This window comes from Pseudophryne corroboree, chromosome 5 (genome assembly GCF_028390025.1).
Source record: "Pseudophryne corroboree isolate aPseCor3 chromosome 5, aPseCor3.hap2, whole genome shotgun sequence".
NCBI lineage: Eukaryota > Metazoa > Chordata > Amphibia > Anura > Myobatrachidae > Pseudophryne > Pseudophryne corroboree.
In genome coordinates this window covers 317,157,168-317,170,441 of record NC_086448.1, presented here as the reverse complement: position 1 = coordinate 317,170,441, position 13,274 = coordinate 317,157,168, and positions in this window count along the sequence as shown.

Genomic DNA, 13,274 nt, shown 5'->3' with positions numbered 1-13,274 from the left:
TATATATAAAGGATGCACAGAGGGATATTTGCCGGCTGGCATCCAGAATTAATGCAATGTCCATTCTGCCAGGAGGGTATTAGAAACCCGGCAGTGGACAGGTGATGCTGCCTATAAAAGGCACATGGAGATTCTGCCTTATAAGGGTGAGGAATTGTTTGGGGATGCTCTCTGGGACCTCGTATCCACAGCAAAAGCTGGGAAGAAATTTTTTTTACCTCAGGTTTCCTCACAGCCTAAGAAAGCACCGTATTTTCAGGTACAGTCCTTTCGGCTTCAGAAAAGCAAGCGGGTCAAAGGCGCTTCCTTTCTGCACAGAGACAAGGGAAGAAGGAAAAAGCTGCACCAGCAGCCAGTTCCCAGGATCAAAAATCTTCCCCCGCTTCCTCTGAGTCCACCGCATGACGTTGGGGCTCCACAGGTGGAGACAGGTGCGGTAGGGGCGCGTCTCGGGAACTTTAGGGACCAGTGGGTTTGCCCACAGGTGGATCCCTAGGTTCTGCAAATAGTATCACAGGGATACAGGCTGGAGTTCGAGGCGACTCCCCCTCGCCGTTACCTCACATCAGCCTTGCCTGCTGCCCTCGGAGAAAGGTAGTACTGGCGGCAATTCACAAGCTGTACTTCCAGCAGGTGAAATCAAGGTACCCCTCCTTCAACAAGGCCGGGGTTACTATTCCAAAATGTTGTGGTACCGAAACCAGACGGTTCGGTGAGACCCATTCTAAAATTGAAAGCCTTGAACACTTATATACGAAGGTTCAAGTTCGAAATGGAATCGCTCAGGGCGATTATTGCAAGCCTGGAGAATTTCATGGTATCACTGGACATCAAGGATGCTTACCTGCATGTCCCTATTTACCCTCTTCACCAGGAGTACCTCAAAATTGTGGTACAGGATTGTCATTACCAATTCCAGACGTTGCCGTTGGTCTGTCCCCGGCACCGAGGTATTTACCAAGGTAATGGCCGAAATAATTATCCCGTACTTGGACGATCTCCTTATAAAGGCGAGGTCCAGGGAGCAGTTGTTCGGCGGAGTAGCACTATCTCGGGAAGTGCTACAACAGCACGGCTGGATTCTGAATATTCCAAAGTCGCAGCTGGTTCCTACGACGCGTCTACTGTTCCTGAGTATGGTTCTGGACACAGAACAGGATAAAAAGGGTTTCTCCCAGAGGAGAAGTCCAAGGAGTTGTCGTCTCTAGACAGAGACCTCCTAATACGTATACAGGTGTCGGTGCATCAATGCACGCGAGCCCTGGGAAGGATGGTAGCTTCTTACGAAGAAATTCCATTCGCCAGGTCCCATGCAAGGATTTTCCAGTGGGATCTGTTGGACATGTGGTCCGGGTCGCATCTTCAGATGCATCGACGGATAACCCTGTCTCCAAGGGCCAGGGTGTCGCTGTTGTGGTGGCTACAGAGTGCTCATCTTCTAGGGGGCCGCAGATTCGGCATACAGGACTGGGTCCTGGTGACAACGGATGCCAGCCTTCGAGGCTGGGGGGCAGTCACACAGGGAAGAAACTTCCAAGGCTATGGAAAAGTCAGGAGACTTCCCTACACATAAATATTCTGGAACTAAGGGCCATTTACAATGCCCTAAGTCAGGCTAGACCCCTGCTTCAACACCGGCCGGTACTGATCCAGTCAGACAACATCACGGCGGTCGCTCATGTAAACGACAGGGCGGCACAAGAAGCAGGATGGCGATGGCAGAAGCCACAAGGATTCTCCGATGGGCGGAAAATCATGTGTTAGCACTGTCAGCAGTGTTCATTCCCGGAGTGGACAACTGAGAAGCAGACTTTCTCAGAAGACACGACCTCCACCCGGGAGAGTGGGGACTTCATCCAGAAGTCTTCCAAATGATTGTACACCGTTGGGAAAGGCCACAGGTGGACATGATGGCGTCCCGCCTCAACTAAAAGTTACAAAGATATTGCGCCAGGTCAAGGACCCTCAGGCGATAGCTGTGGACGCTCTGGTAACACCGTGGGTGTACCAGTCGGTGTATGTGTTCCCTTCTCTGCCTCTCTTATCCAGGGTAATGAGAATAATAAGAAGGAGAGGAGTAAGAACTATACTCATTGTTCCGGGTTGGCCAAGAAGAGCTTGGTAACCAGAACTCCAAGAAATGATCTCAGAGGACCCATGGCCTCTGCCGCTCAGACAGGACCTGCTGCAGCAGGGGGCCTGTCTGTTCCAAGACGTACCGCGGCTGCGTTGGACGGCATGGCGGTTGAACGCCGGATCCTGAAGGAAAAGGGAATTCCGGAGGAAGTTATCCCTACGCTATTTAAAGCTAGGAAAGAAGTGAACGCTAACCATTATCACCGCATATGGCGGAAATATGTTGCATACTGTGAGGCCAGGAAGGCCACAAAGGAGAAATTTCAGCTAGGTCGATTTCTGCACTACCTACAGTCAGAGGTGACTATGGGCCTACAAATGGGTTCCATTAAGGTCCAGATTTCGGCTCTATCGATTTTCTTCCAAAATGGAACTGGCTTCACTGCCTGAAGTTCAGACTTTTGTTAAGGGAGTGCTGCATAGTCAGCCCCCGTTTATGCCTCCAGTGGCACCGTGGGATCTCAACGTGGTGTTGGATTTCCTGAAGTCGCATTGGGTTGAGCCACTTAAATCCGTGGAGCTATAATACCTCACGTGGAAAGTGGTCATTCTGTGGGCCTTGGCGTCGGCCAGGCGTGTATCAGAATTGGCGGTTTTGTCATACAAAAGCCCTTATCTGTATTTTATATGGGAAAGGCGGAATTGAGGACTCGTTCTCAATTCCTTCCTAAGGTGGTATCAGTTTTTCATGTGAACCAACCTATTGTGGTGCCTGCGGCTACTTGGGACTTGGAGGATTCCAAGTTACTGGACGTAGTCAGGGCCCTGAAAAGTATATGTTTCCAGGACAGCTGGAGTCAGGAAGACTGACTCGCTATTTATCCTGTATGCACCCAACAAGCTGGGTGCTCCTGCTTCTAAGCAGACGATTGCTCGCTGGATCTGTAGCACGATTCAACTTGCACATTCTGCGGCTGGACTGCCGCACCCTAAATCTGTAAAAGCCCATTCCACGAGGAAAGTGGGCTCTTCTTGGGCGGCTGCCCGAGGGGTCTCGGCTTTACAACTTTGCCGAGCTGCTACTTGGTCAGGGGCAAACACGTTTGCAAAATTCTACAAATTTGATACCCTGGCTGAGAAGGACCTTGAGTTCTCTCATTCGGTGCTGCAGAGTCATCCGCACTCTCCCGCCCGTTTGGGAGCTTTGGTATAATCCCCATGGTCCTTACGGAGTCCCCAGCATCCACTAGGACGTCAGAGAAAATAAGATTTTACTCACCGGTAAATCTATTTCTCGTAGTCCGTAGTGGATGCTGGGCGCCCGTCCCAAGTGCGTACTGTCTGCAATACTTGTATATAGTTATCGTTAACTAAAAGGGTTATTGTTGAGCCATCTGTTGAGAGGCTCTGTTATGTTCATACTGTTAACTGGGTATCATATCATGAGTTATACGGTGTGATTGGTGTGGCTGGTATGAGTCTTACCCGGGATTCAAATTCCTTCCTTATTGTGTCAGCTCTTCCGGGCACAGTATCCTAACTGAGGTCTGGAGGAGGGTCATAGTGGGAGGAGCCAGTGCACACCAGGTAGTCCTAAATCTTTCTTAGCTGTGCCCAGTCTCCTGCGGAGCCGCTATTCCCCATGGTCCTTACGGAGTCCCCAGCATCCACTATGGACTACGAGAAATAGATTTACCGGTGAGTAAAATCTTATTTTGATGGAAAATTTATCTCCAATTAACGGGATGCGCCATGGGCAGTAATGTGGCGCCGTCATACGCTAATATTTACATGTTCAAAGAAGAACAGAAAATTTTCTTCTCTAATCCATCATATTCCCAGAACATTCTAGCGTACTGTCGTTACATCGACGATGTCTTCATGCTGTGGACTTGCAGCAAAGATGAGTTTACCAGTATGATGGAAGACATCAATCAAGCAGCGGTCCGAAGACATCAATCAAGCAGCGGTCCATATCAAATTCACTTACCAATGCGATACGTCCACTATCAGCTATTTGGACGTACAGGTCACTATCCACAACAACAACATCAGTACTTCCATCTATATTAAACCAACGGATAAAAATACGATGCTTTTGGCGAGCAGCCATCACCCCAAACCCCTCATAAGAGGTCTACCTCGGTCGCAGCTAATACGCACAGCCAGGATCCACAGTACTCATAACACTTTGGGAGTCCAACTGGATAAAGTCATTGACAAATTTCTCCAGAGAGGTTATAATAAGGCTGATTTGCTGAAGCACAAGAATGAGGTCATGATGATGGATAGGAAGGATCTGCTGCACCCAACAGTAAGAAGGAAAGAAGGTATAATACCTTGAAAAAGTCAGTTCTGCACGTCCAGCCCGGTGGTCCAACGGGCCACTCGGGCGCTTTGGCCCATTGTGGCCACTGATGAAAAACTTGCCTGTTTCAAAAACAAGAGGCCCGTGAACTGCTTCATGAGGGCCAGAAACATTAAAGACACCATCGTGCACGCTGACATCACGGGGTTTACCAGCCCTGCACCGTCACATTTCCTCACCAAACAGCCCGGCTGTTATAAATGTCTGGGGTGCACTACCTGCAAGAATATGATCAGTGGATCATCCTTCAAACATCCATCTAAGGACTTTGTGTTCCATTTAAAGCATGTTATGACCTGCACGTCCTCTTATGTGGTATACCTCATCACCTGCCCGTGTGGGCTAGGATATGTCGGCAAGGCCATCACCAGCTTCAGAACGAGGATGGCTCAACATAGATCAGCCATCAACATGGCTATCAAGAAGGGAAGTTCTGGTCAACCAGTGGCGCAGCACTTTGTAGCCAAGGGACATTCAGCAGATAAACTAAAACATTTTATCATCGATCACGTTCCAGCAAATCTCAGAGGAGGTGACAGGAGCGGTGCTCTATTGAAGTTGGAGGCCCGCTGGATCTTCAAACTGGAAACTTTTCCACCTAAGGGTCTCAACGACAAAATCCAGTGGAACAGTCTCTAATTCGGATAATTATTTTATGCCCAACTCGGTCTAGATTTAATGTACATGTGGACAATATTGTCTTTAATCACGGTTAGGCTTTTTAGCACCTATCTTGTTCCCTTTTCCAGATGCATGTGGGCCCTAGCTTTTCTTGTCCTGCACTTTGGTAGGACTCACCCCTTTACTTTACATTCCCAGTCTTACTGTCCCACTCACACTCTTCTTGTGCATATCACGCCTACCACATCTCCATTTCTTTACAGTTACACATTGATTTAGTACACTACACAGCAGGTCAATGACACGTCTCTTCGTCACAGTTCCCCTTCTTTTCTCCCCATTGTTTTGGGTTCACGTAACCCCCTATTTTCAGTTTCCCACGTCCCAACTTTATTCTACACGCAGTACACAACTGATTCCCCCCCCCCTTTCTTTCTCTCATTAATTTGTTCCTGTCAGTTTTCCTTTCTCCGTCCTCACTGCGCTAACCCTTTTTTACCCCCTCCGTCGGCTCCTCTCTGCTTCACTAAGATTGTCCCATGGTTTTACTATTAATCTTTCCTTCCATCTTTCTTGATAATTCCCCCTTTCTGTACCCCTGGCAACTGCTTCTTCCAACATGTATCATAATGATTCTACTGATTTCACAAAGCGTGCTCATCATGCAGTTTCACAACAGGCTCATGCATTATTTTTGCATGGGATTATATTTTTTTCCTCTATTTGTTTCCAGCTCTGCCCCCCATGTATTCATTTTACACTGTGCCCCTGCTATGGCTGCTACATTTTAACTTCACTGCTGCACTCTTTAATTCTCACAGAGCCGGCGCGGGTGCTCCGGGAAGCGCCGCTGGTTACCATGGCAACCGCGCCGCAGACCCGTCACCACGTCATCTCCTGGAGACGCCGGAGGACTTCCGGCGACCCCCGTGATTGACGGCGCCCGGCCCTGTGTCTTCACCCACGTGCGGGATTCACCAGGGTGCTATAAAGGTAAGTGGGTCTCTTTCTTTCACCGTTCACGCCTTGACAAAGGGGTCTCAGGACCCCGAAACGTTGGTTTTGTATGTGACCACTGTTATGTATTTGACTTGAATACACATCTGATTGTTTATACCAACGGAGTGCCGCTGCTTCTTTCTTTTCCTGTATATATATATATATATATATATATATATCCTTATATTTTTATGGCACTCCCAATCATGCTGTCATCCACCTGGGTGCCCTCCTCCAAATGATATAAAACTGCAGGGGGTACCTTCAATTGTTGTCCATAAAGAAGGAAACCAGGCGGCACTCCAAGGATTTGTTGCAGGCAAAATACTTTATATTAAAGTGACAGTGCAAAATAAATTAGTACAGCATAGTGCGAGCCACCGACGTTTCAACGCCCCTCCGGCGTTTTCTTCAAGGTGCTATGCTTACAAAGTGCAGCGTGATAAACATATGTTTGTTATTGCTGTTTATCACGCTGCACTTTGTAAGCATAGCACCTTGAAGAAAACGCCGGAGGGGCGTTGAAACGTCGGTGGCTCGCACTATGCTGTACTAATTTATTTTGCACTGTCACTTTAATATAAAGTATTTTGCCTGCAACAAATCCTTGGAGTGCCGCCTGGTTTCCTTCTTTATGGACAACAATTGAAGGTACCCCCTGCAGTTTTATATATATATATATATATATATATGTGGGGGGAGTGTTATCAAAGTTGTATTTGTATGCTTCCCTCAGACCCCTCGGGGTTCCAAGATTATTATTATTATTTTTTGCCCGCTTACTATTCCTTGCTGTCGACATTTACTAAGTTTCTGTCGACCATAACGTTCCTGGTAGATCCACATCGGGGGCATGTCAGTACATGGTCATACACATTCACAACACATTACTGTCACTAGGGACCTGACAGGTCTGGACAATCCACTTGCGTATAGGTTATATCTATATGTGTATATATGTAGATATAGGTTTATATATGCATGGTTAGGATATATGTGTTTTATTGTGTATTACATGATGTATATCCATGAATGCTGAAATAATGGTATTCTTATCATGTGCTGGTCGCTCTGTTGGTTAAGCTCTAGATTAGCCGTGACGAGTTGGTTTTCGATCCTCTCAAGGAGTCCGAATATTATTCTCTTCATGACGCGGACAAAAATTTATAACAGTCAACTCCTGGTCGACGCAGAGCCCGGTCGCAAGGATCATACACAGGCAGCTAAGTGAAATTTTATTTCTGTACTTTGACCTTATTGGCACTGTATGCACTTGAGGGAGTGTTGTATTCGGGTAGACATCCGATAGAATTACCCTACCCAGAGTGGGTAGGCTTGCCTATGTTGATTCTACCTTATAACATTACAGCAGGCTGCCACGTGACAGCAGGAGGTGTGACCGGAAAAATGCTGAGGATGTCTCCGGGAGATGCTGGAGGGAGGTATACAGCTGTTTGGTGTAGCCTCTGTTCAGTCAATCTCGGCGTATACCGCTGGTAAGTCTAACTTCGTGAGTTAGTCTCCTTCACAACGGTTGGTGACGCATTCTTTTGTGGGATGCAGTCATTTTGACCGGTTCGATACCGTTCTTTTTTCCTTTTCTGTGCAGACAGTGGAAGTTGAAACGGTAAGAGTTCTGCAGCCTTGTTAGGTTCGCAGTAGTGGATGTCGTTTTCTGTTTCCTCCACATCCACCACTTGTCGCTGAGTCTATAGGGCTGGTCCCCACTCCGGTGGGGACTCGTTTACTAATTTTCAGTTGGTCCAGGAATAGACTAGGACCTGTGGGTTATTTATAGAATCCAATGGGGAACATTCTGAGTTACGGTTATTTCCCCTTGCTGTTTTTCTAATAGTTCTTGCCGTTCCACTCTGGAAGGCAGGATAGTACGCAACGCCATACAAAGGTGCGTCAAGATCAGGACATTGTCCGGTTGTCCCTCTATAAAGGTGCATATCGTTGTTTCTCTCTGACTGTTCTTCGACACAGGGATTGGCTGTTTCCAACGACACAGAGGTCGGAGGTGGGTTTCAGAGTAGATAATGACCGGTTGAGGTTCGGTGTTTTTCCATGGGGAATGAGGTCTGAAGATCCAGAGTTGGATCGGCTTTACTGTGACACTTCATCAATGTGTTCCGTTACTAAACCGTTTGGGTGCGGCCTGAGAGGCCTTTTTTGGTGAGCGGGTCTAATGCCAGAGTGGCTTTCAAGAGACCAGTTGGAAATGTGGTCCGGGTCTCACCTGCACATGCACCTGAATATAATCCTAACGGCCAGGACATCGCTCCTGAGGTGTCTGCTCGGTTCTCTCCTTCTAGAGGGATGAAGGTTCCGGGTGTAGATCCTGGTGTCCGTGCATACAGATCTCTGAGACGGGGGAGCAGTACTTGCAAGGGATGTGTTTCCAAGGGATAAGGTCAGGTTGGAAAGCTTGTCTGCTATAAGCTTTCTTGAATTAAGAGTTAGTTTCGACAAACGTATTCTTCATGTTTTGCCCGTGTTAGTTCTGCTAGACGACTTGTCAGCAGTGGCGTAAGTAAACCACTATGGCGGAACAAGGAGCAAAGCGGCAATCGCAGATGATGCACAGTTTTGCCGTTGGGTGAAAAGTCTGGTAAACGCTGTATTAGCAGTCTTCATTCCGGAGGTGAACGACGGAGAAATTGATTTCTTCTGCTGGCGCGATCTCCATCCGGCAGAAATTCAGTCATCATTGAGAAGTTTTCACAGGCGTGACAAGTCTTTGAGGAATGTCGCAATTGGATATGCTGGCGTCTCGCCTCAACGAGAGGCCTCAGGAATATTGTTCCAGGTCAAGGGACGCTCAAGCTATAACTGTGGACACCCTCGGGACACCGTGGGTGCTTTTAGTCGGTCTATGTGGCCTCTCCGCTTTCATTTTTTCTGAAGGTGATCAATGTGAGATGAAAAAAGGTTCAGGCGATCCTCTTGGATCCGGTCTAGACAAGGAGGGTTTGCTATCCAGTTTTTCATGAATTACTCATGGAAGATTCCTGCCCTCTTCATCTACGTGAGGATCTGTTACAACAAGATAAGGGCGTGTTTCAAGACTTACCGCGGCTGCGTCCGACGTTGTGGCGGTTGAATGCCATATCCTAAGCCGAAAGGGTGTTCCCTGTGACGTCATTTCCTCAATTCTTCAGGCTAAGAAAGAAGTAACGGCTAAGCTTTACCACCGTAGTTGGCGTAACTCTGTGTTTTGATGTATATCCAGGAAGGCTTTCAGTTCTTATCCATATTTTACAAACTGGTGTGGATGCAAGCCTAACGTTGGGCTCCATTTCTGTGCAGTGTGGCCTAATAATTTCTTTACAAAAATTTCTCTCTTGGAAAGTGGTCATGCCCTTGGCTTTGACATCCTCAAGGCGAGTGTCGGAAGTGGTGGTTTTGTCTCACAAGAGCCTTGTTTGATCTTTCAGGTGGATAGAGAGGAATTGAGAACTCGGTTAGTAGTTCTGCCAAGAGTGGTTTCTGGCTTTAGCAGAAATCGGCCTATTTTGATGCCGGTGGTTACTTAGGCATTAGCTGATTCGAATTCTCTCGATGTAGCCAGGGATTTGAATATTTAGGTCGCCAATTTGGATCAGTTTGGAGAAGCAGAGGCTCTGTTTGTCTGGTTTGTCCCCAGCAGGGTTTGGGTGACTGTGTTACGCAGTCTGTTACACGCTGGATCTGTGAGCATATTTGGCATGTTCGTTCTACGGCTGGATTGCCGTCACTGAAGTCGGTGGAGGCCCGTTCTACTGGGAAGATGGGCTCTTCTTGGGCGGATGCCCGAGGAGTCTCGGCGGTTCAAGTTTGCCGAGTGGATACTTGGTCGGGTTCAAACATTTTGGCAAAATTTTACAAGTTTGATACCCTGGTTTATGAGGACCTCATGTTTGCTCAATCGGTGCTGCAGAGTCGTCCGCACTCTCCCGCCCGTTTTTGGAGCTTTGGTATAATCCCCATGGTCCTTACGGAGTCCCCAGCATCCTCTAGGACGTATGAGAAAATAGGATTTTAGTACCTACCGGTAAATCCTTTTCTCTTAGTCCGTAGAGGATGCTGGGCGCCCGTCCCAGTGCGTACTGTGTCTGCAGTTATTGCTTTTGGTTACACTTTAGTGGTGTTTCTTCTCTGTCAGACTATTGCTGACGTTTTTCATGCCATGGCATGAGGTGTCTTATTATTGGTTGTGCTGGTACACAGGTTGTGTTACATATTCTCTCAGCATGCGGCTGTGTATTTTTCATGCCGCAGGCTGGTTTTCTATTGAATGCCACGTTCTGCGGTATGTTCGTGGTGTGAGCTGGTATGACACTCACCGTGTTTATAAATTCTTTCCTCGAAATGTCCATCTCTCCTGGGCACAGTTTTCTAACTGAGGTCTGGAGGAGGGGCATAGAGGGAGGAGCCAGTTCACACCCAGTTTAAGTCTTTATAGTGTGCCCAAGCTCCTGCGGATCCATCTATACCCCATGGTCCTTACGGAGTCCCCAGCATCCTCTACGGACTAAGAGAAAAGGATTTACCGGTAGGTACTAAAATCCTATTTTTTTCAGTAGTATATGGGCGCTGGGGTGTGAGCTGGTATACTCCCTCTGTGTTCTCTCTAACAGGCTTCCCTGTGGGTCTGTCCCTTATTGCCAGTGTGAGAGTGTGTGTCGGTACGGTGTGTCGACATGTCTGATGCGGAGTGCTCCTCCCCGGAGGAAGTTACTGGGGGCGCAGAGAAGGATTTGGGAGTGACTCTGTCGGCACCGCCGTTTGCTGATTGGGTGAATATGTTGAGTATATTGAATGCAAATGTGGCGTTATTGTCTGAGGCTGGATAAATCTGATTCTCAGACACAAACGTGGAGAAAATCCATGGAGGACGTCTTATCCCAGGTACAGGCCCCCTCAGGATCACAAAAGCGTTCATTTACCCAAATAGCTGATACGGATACCGACACGGACTCTGACTCCAGTGTCGACTACAGTGAGGCCAGTTTACATCCGAAATTGGTTAAGAGTATTCAGTACATGATTGTGGCTATTAAAGATGTTTTACATATTTCTGAAGTACCTGCAGTTCCTGATACAAGGGTATGTTTTTATAAGGGAAAGAAACCTGAGGTGACGTTTCCCCCCTCTCATGAACTGAACGCTCTTTGTGAAAAGGCTTGGGAATCGCCTAGTAAAAGGTGGCAGATTCCCAAAAGAATTCTTCTGGCATATCCTTTCCCCTCTGACGACAGGGGAAAGTGGGAGTCATCTCCCAATGTGGACAAGGCTCTGTCCCGGCTGTCCAAGAAGGTGGCGCTTCCGTCTCCCAACACTGCTGCCCTCAAGGATCCTGCGGATCGTAAGCAGGAAACAACATTAAAGGCCACTTATGTCACTACGGGTGCACTCCTCAGACCTGCTGTGGCGTCGGCTTGGGTGAGTAGTGCTATTGCTAAGTGGGCTGATAATTTGGCATCTGACATGGATACCCTGGATAGGGATAACATTCTTTTGACTCTCGGTTATATCAGGGACGCTGCAGCTTACCTAAAGGATGCGGCGAGGGATATTGGCCTCTTGAGATCAAGGGCCAATGCCATGGCAGTCTCGGCCAGGAGAGCGTTGTGGATTCATCAATGGAATGCTGATGCGGACTCAAAGAAAGCTATGGAAGCTCTCCCTTATAAAGGTAGTGTCTTGTTTGGTGACGGCCTCGCTGACCTGGTGTCTACCGCTACAGCGGGTAAGTCATCTTTTCTTCCTTATGTTCCAGCACAACAGAAAAAGGCACCCCATTATCAGATGCAGTCCTTTCAGCCTAATAAATACAAAAAATGAAGAGGCTCGTCCTTCCTTGCGTCAAAAGGCCGAGGAAGGGGAAAAAGGTTGCCTGCTGTTTCAGGCTCCCAGGACCAAAAGTCCTCCCCGGCCTCTGCCAAGTCCACCGCATGACGCTGGGGCTCCCCTATGGGAGTCCGTCCCGGTGGGGGCGCGTCTCCGACTCTTCAGTCAGGTCTGGTTTCACTCGGGCCTAGATATTTGGGTGTTAGACATAGTGTCCCAAGGGTACGAACTGGAGTTTCAGGAGGTGCCTTCCCACCGATTTTTCAAATCAGCCTTGCCAGTTTCTATCCCAGAAAGGGAAGTAGTGAGTGCTGCAATACAAAAGCTGTGTCTCCAGAGTGTCATTGTCCCGGTACCCCCGTCCCAACGTGGAAAAGGGTTTTATTCGAGCCTCTTTGTCGTGCCGAAGCCGGTCGGCTCGGTTAGACCGATCCTGAACTTAAAATTCCCCCCCATTCTGTATTTAAAAACTTTCAACTTCAAGATGGAATCTCTTCGAGCAGTGATCTCCAGTCTAGAAGGGGGGGTGGGATTTTATGGTGTCAGTCGACATAAAAGATGCCTACTTACACGTCCCGATATATAGCCTCCACATCTGGCTTTCCTGAGATTTGGGATGCAGGATTATCATTACCAATTTCAGACGTTGCCGTTTGGTGAAGACCCTCGGGGCCGTGGAAAGCCCAAAGTGATGGCGGAAATTATGGTACTCCTACGCAAGCAGGGTGTCACAATTATCCCGTACTTGGACGATCTCCTGATAAAGGCGAGATCGAAGGAGCAGTTGCTAAGAAATGTGGAACTCTCCCTGACGGTTCTGCAACATCATGGTTGGATTCTAAATTTGCCAAAGTCTCAGTTGATCCCGACAACTTGGCTGCCCTTCCTGGGCATGATCCTGGACACGGAACTGCAGAGAGTGTTTCTTCCGACGGAAAGAGCTCTGGGAATCCAATGCATAGTCAAGGAGATTCTGAAACCGGCAACAGTGTCGATTCATCAATGCACTCGGGTGCTAGGGAAGATGGTTGCGGCTTACGAAGCCATTCCGTTTGGCAGGTTTCATGCCCGGGTGTTTCAGTGGGACCTGCTGGACAAATGGTCCGGGTCTCACCTGCACATGCACCGGAAAATAAGTCTATCTTCCACGACCAGAATTTCTCTAGTGTGGTGGCTGCAAAGTTCTCACCTTCTAGAGGGACCCAGGTTCGGGATCCAGGATTGGGTCCTGCTGACCACGGATGCAAGTCTCCGAGGCTGGGGAGCAGTCACTCAAGGAAGAAGTTTACAGGGAAATTGGTCAAGCCAGGTAACTTATTTCCACATAAACGTTCTGGAGTTAAGAGCCATTTACAACGGCCTTCTGCAAGCGGAA